Source organism: Lichenostomus cassidix, chromosome 14 (assembly GCF_008360975.1).
Source record: "Lichenostomus cassidix isolate B80296 chromosome 14, HeHo_3.0, whole genome shotgun sequence".
Lineage (NCBI taxonomy): Eukaryota > Metazoa > Chordata > Aves > Passeriformes > Meliphagidae > Lichenostomus > Lichenostomus cassidix.
This window is the reverse complement of record NC_139495.1, coordinates 15,484,585-15,490,584: the sequence shown is the minus strand read 5'-3', so window position 1 is coordinate 15,490,584 and position 6,000 is coordinate 15,484,585. Positions and strand designations below refer to the sequence as shown.

Genomic DNA, 6,000 nt, shown 5'->3' with positions numbered 1-6,000 from the left:
TGGGGCATGGAAACCTTTGTAGAGGCCTGAAGTAGCTTGAAAGGAGAGCTGAGAGTTCCTTACAAGCTTGCACTGGTGCCAGATGAGCTTCATGTGGACTCTCATGTAGAACCACCATGCAGAAACTCATCTTGAGATGTGCTGTAATGAAGAGGACAAGAAGCACTGAAGTGGGGTGGCTGAAAGCTCAGGGTCTGGCAGGGGGAGACCAATAGTCCAGCCCTGCAAGCCCTAGTGTGCCCTACTCCAAGTCCCAGAAATGCAGTTACCCCACCCTCTCTCCTTCCTTTAGGCCTGGGCTCAGGCGCTGCTGGTCCTGTGGGGAGTCTCTTCTGAGGCTACAGCACAGTCTTTATTCTGCTGAGATTGCAGGCTAGAATTTTCCTCAGCACAAGCTTCACTTCAGGAAAAATAGGGTTTTTTTGGTTTTTTGGGGGTTTTTTTGGTTGTTGTTGGTTTTTTGTTTTGTTTTGTTTTGTTTTTTAATCTTGTTGTTTTTAAAGAGAATGCTTAGGAAAAACACTCACTGAGATGGATCAGCTCATTTTCAAAGTTATCCTGAGGCAAAAGGCAGAGGGTGTGGGCTGCGATACACACCCACATCTGTACAATGAGGAAGGCAACAGTGCAAAGCAAAAACAATTGCATGAAAAGCTTTCCAACAACAAAGTTTGCAAACCCGCAGAGCCCAGGCTATTTCTTGTGGTCGGTGGGTAAGAGTTCCCAGATAATAGGGCCTGACAATGGAACAATGGGGGCCGAAAGACGCAGTTCATGATTAGGAGTTATATAACAGTGGCTGGCATTTATTAATAACACTCATGTTGGGCTTCATTTTCTTAGTTAGCACTTTTCAGGTTCAGAGCACTTTACAACCCCTGGCTATTCCATATTGGATGCTTGGCACAAGGTGACCTGGAGCAGTCGAACAACCTTCACGCCTGCTTCTCTTGCAGATCTTAAAGGGAAGAAAGGAAAATGTCAAGCAATGGGCTTTCATTGGCTATTTAGACATCTCCTGTACCCTACAGTCATGGGGTGGTGTACGATCACAAAGGAACGTCATTTGGGAAAACAGAGTTTTCTGGGATGTGTTACTGAACCTTAACGTTTTCAAAGTTCTCCTTTCCCTGGAGAATGAGAAAAACTGGGACTTTTACTGGGATGCAGGAATAAGGTTGGGTTTGATCCCAAATGGGAACCAGCCCTGGAGGAACAGTCCCACAGCCAGCCTGCAGCAATGGCATCTGCCTTCTGGCACAGCTCTGGGAGCAGGAGTGAGACATCCCACAAAGACAACCCCAATAGCTGCCTACCACATCCTGGGATGTGCTGGTCAGAGCAGTAGGCACGGCTGCTCCTGGAGGACACACTCGGAGCAGGCTGGGCCAGGATGCAGGCTTTCTGTCCCAGTCTCTCATGAGACCCTGACGCAGAGCAGTAGTCATCCTGCCGACACAGGGGATGAGAGGTCCAGTCTGAACAGGTTGTCTCCTTCTGGTCTGGCTATTTATTGCTCCTCTGACTGTTGCTCATGGTATGTGCTGACCGCTCAGCTTGCTCATGAAAAACAAGAGAATTCCCGTCCAAGCTCTGGTGCCAAGCAGGCAGCAACGCTTTTCTTCTGAGCCGGCCTGAGAACCTCTCCTCAGCCCTGGGAGGCAGACGTCTCAAAAGTGCCTCAGACCTGGGAAAGTTGTGATCCAGGATCAGGCTTTGCTCTCAAACACCCAAACAGCTCATTGGCTCATCATGGTCCTGTCTACTCCAGAGCCAGAACCAGTGCAAGCAGGAGAAAAACCTGCCTGTGTGCATGGAAGTGAAAGCAAAGGGCCTCATGGCCCCACAGCTTTACTCCTAACCAGGAGGCATGGGAGAGCTGCAGATTCCCACGGGAGAACACTGCAAGGAGAAGGAGGCAGGGTTTGCACCTACAAGGGATAGGACATTGTGCCTTTTTTAACTGGTTCTAGAAGTGCACTGCTGCAGTGAGCAGCCCAGAGGCATGGAAATTCACACTTCCAGCAGTTCCTCTATAGGAAAGGCCTAGAAAAGCTAAACAAAGACAAGGGAAAAAAGCCACCCCAGGGACAGCCCTATGACAAGCCCCTGGAGTACTGGGGAGGTGCCTGCACAGCCTCGGCTGACTGGAGGACAGGGCTGTGATGCTGAAGTGATTCCCAGAGCCCATTGAGCAGTAGCCAAGCTGATGCATCCTGTAAGTGGGAAATCTGTTTTCTTGGTAAGATTGAAATCATTCACATCTGTCCGGATGTGCCTGCCTGCACAGGAGAGATCTTGAGATAACAGATACCTTGACCCTGCTTTCTTTTTTTCTACCTGGTCTCTCAGAGGTGCTGGCAGCACCAGGAGCAATTTTAGCACTTGTAAACCATCCTCCCATGTGGGAAAAAACCTCCCACACCATCAGCTAATGCTGTCTGGTGGAGAGCAGATTGGATTCCAAATGCTAGAGACATCGATGGTGCTAACTGGCTCTAACTGTAGTAACTGGCAACCATCCGCCAGTTGACAGCTTATCAGCTCTTCCTTAAAAGTGTTTGGGGGCTCACCCCCGCAGACCAGTTCCTGCACAACTTCCCAGCCCTTTGCTGCCTGTGTGCCAAGTGGTGTGTGAGGCAGAGACAGCAGAATGCCAGTGGCTCAGCATCTTCTGTGATGCAGCCAAGTACAGGCAGGGCTGGTACCAGGGGTCAGCCTGGTACAGAGGTTGGGCTGGGCTGCCCTCAGGTCTTTGGCTACAGAATGTATTGCTGGTGGTGTCAGGGGAAGCCAGGGTGTTTCCTTGGGTTCACCCCTCCTCATGGGTCTGGCTCAGGCTTGGGAAAGTCAGTCCTGGGGCTTCTTCCTGTTCCTTCTGTGTGCCTTCCTGCACAGCTGGGGTGGATGACAACCAGACTGGATTGGGGGGACCCCACACAGCATAGTCATTGTCATGCTATGTGACATGGGTTCTCAGAGGGGAGTAGTGCCCCTCAAGCCGCCAGCCCAGGACATCTGGCCCTGATGATCACTGGTGGACCGCCCAGGACAGCCCTGCATATGGGATCCAGCTGCCTGTGCCTGACTCCAGGTGAGGCGGGATGAGGTGAGACTGGCTGGATGAGACAAGCAGCCAGAGGAGATGATGAGAGTAATTTCAGACCTTTTAAATCAAGACTTAGATGTGCCCTTTGCTGCTGAGATTGAAATCAAGACCCTCCCAGCTTCAAAGACAGTGAGCATAAAAGGTCAGATTTTTTTACTGTTCATCCAAGGTGAGAGCTATAGCCAGAGCTGTCTAACAGCACACTGTTCCAGGCAGGAAAATCCTTTTGTTACGTGCCCTGAAGTATTGAACAGAAAAGGCTTACACACAAATTAGTTTTTTGGGGGGAGAAATACATACTGACCCAGGCAAGTTGATGAGGATTAAAACATTCTCCTCACACTTACTGGGAAAGGATGACATCCACCATCCGGCTTGAAAGGAACTTCTGGTTCTTTTTTGGCACCCTAATCTGAATACACAGCATCTATGGGTTCAAACTGGATCAAAAGGCTCTGGTGCTGTCTGGGGGAGGCCTCTAAAATCCCCATCATGACCTTTTCCCTACAATTTAATTTGATGGGAAATTGCACAGGCAGAAAAATAATATAGTTTCAAGGTAAGTTTGGTCTGAAAGAGTTTCCTGCCAGTGGCAAACGCAATTCCTGGGGCTGTTTCTTTCTGGCATTTGTCTCTGCACCCATCTTTCATGCCTTCCCACCTCCAGATGAGGTGCATTTAACAGTATGGCACTGGTTTAATGACCGGTGGTGCCAAAGCTTGTCTCTCTGGATCCTAGTGGCAACTACTCAATGGCTCATCTTCTTGTATTTCTCTGTCTGCTCTGCCCTGTTTGAGGTTTTACCCTGTTGGAGTTTTTTGAACTTGTCCTTCTGATCATAGCCTGCACCTCAGAGATCAAATTGAAGAGCTTCTAATAGAGGAGAAGGAACTCCATGTTCTCTGAATCCATGGCTTTGCTCCAACAGCTCTCAAGGCACAGCAGAGCCAGCCTCCTGCCTTGCAGCTCAGTGTCACAGAAGAGGAAAAGAAGAAGCAGGCCAGCAATGATTGGAGCTGCAAGTCCACGGGGTTCATTGGTAGGAGTTAGTGCCTCATTTACCAGTGCACTCCTCTATGGCCAGAATTAAGTCCTCACATCCTGTGTTTCAGCAGGTTTGCCCAGAGCACGTGAACAAGGGCTCTTATTCTCTTGTGTAGGCATCCACAGAGTCACCTCCTGTCCACACTGCACAGGGGGAGAGGTTTGCGAATGGTCTTTCTCGGATAGATGTGCCACATAGTCCTTGCCAGCACTTTTTGATGAAAAATGGCATAAAAGTATAAAATTTTGATGAAGAACAGAGGGAAAAACACCTGACAATTTTCACAATTCCTTTTGTGATTCCTGACTCACTACAGTTGGTTGAATGTTTCTAAATTCAGCCATGCTTCAAAAATTTCTGACCAAAAAACACAAGGATGTTTTTAGAAAAATGTTTCTCAATTTTTCCCTTCTGGTTTGGCCATGTGTTTGACTCACTGAGAGAAGACTCCAGTTGGTTTTTCTGACTAGAACCACACTTTAAAGAGAACACCCATTCCCTTAATTGGGGCTGATAAATCTTGCAGGCACAGATGAAGATAAATCACATTTTGAGCCCAGAGTAAAAATTCTCAGGGTTTAAACACTTGTGTGGTATTTGTTAAGCAATTTGAAGGCTTATTGAAGTAACTGAGCTGGACAACAGGGTTGGACCTGGCCCAGGACAACAACTGTGTACAGAGAGTAGGCCTGTATGGAACAGGAATAGAGGGGCCTGGATGAATCCCACTTCACTCGGAGCATTCATGGAGACTATGTCTTTTCTTCTATGCAGGGTATCTTTGGTTGTGCTTCTCCCACTGCTTCCGTTGAGAGGATGGAAGGATGCTCTGTCAGCCCCCGTGGGAAGCCTTTATATTCCAGGCATGCTAAAACTCCTCATAAAGAACAAATTTGCTTCAGCCCGGAAGAGAGTTGTGAAGGACTTTGGATTTCTTGTGTCTGGCTGCTGCTGCTGCTGCAGCCTCCAGAGGAAAAAGAGGCTCCTGCAACACTGGGGTGGGCCAAATGGGACCCCAGGGTCAGCAGGGGCTGCTGCGAAGCTGGAATTCCTGGAAAGCTACTGTGTGTCCAATTCGTGCCATCCCTTCGGCTCAAAGCTTCGGCACTGCAAGCACCGGTGCTCCACAGGACGGCACACCTCCCTCGGAGGGACGAACTCCTTCCTGGCGCCACCGCACTGCCACTCCCCCAGGGCACTTGGCGGAGGCTCTCGCATGTCCCATGGCCGGCTACTCCAGGACCCTTGGGGCTCCGAGCCCTGTGGCGGTGCCAGGACCCTCGCAGGCCCCAGCAGGGCCAGGCCGGGCTGGGTGGGTCCCGCCTGTCCCCGTGCGGCCGCCAGGTGGCGCCGCCCTCCCGAGTCACGCGCGGTGCCGGGGCAGCGCGGGCAGCACCCCGCGGGGCTCCAAGAGGACGGAGGACGCTGCCGTGCCGTGTTTGGCCAGCGGTCCTTTCGCCAGGCCCCACTGAGACCGGCAGAGCCGTGTCCGGGAGCAGGAAAAGCTCCCACTGAAAAGCCACGCCCCAGCCCTGTCCCGTAGCCTGGGCAGAGGATACCTCCTGGTACAACTCAGCTCAGGGCTCCGTTGGGTACCACAACATCACGAACACCATCCTTTATTAGTGTCCTTCTATATCCAGCTTCATGGCTACATGTTGACCCACATGCTGTCTTTGCTGGCTCAAACAGGTGTCCAAGAGGATTGCTGGCTGCAGTTCCTGGGTGGGAAGGGAGGACACAAAAGTAGGCTCCTTCCTAAAATACGGTCAAAGAGCAGAAAACCAAGTGCAGCTCAGTGCTTAATCTCAGCTCCGGGATGAAATATGGTCTCTGTCCCATTCA

At 50.6% G+C, this 6,000-nt stretch overlaps 1 long non-coding RNA gene across 1 annotated transcript; it reads right to left on the bottom strand.

The window, feature by feature from the left end:
• Nucleotides 1-415: 415 nt before the first annotated feature.
• Nucleotides 416-5,498, bottom strand: LOC146430985 (uncharacterized). The gene is made up of 2 exons (XR_014855222.1): nt 1,317-5,498; nt 416-958 (listed from the first exon to the last, which is right to left on the bottom strand). It is a non-coding gene; the product is annotated as an uncharacterized LOC146430985 (long non-coding RNA).
• Between the last annotated feature and the right edge of the window lie 502 nt (nt 5,499-6,000).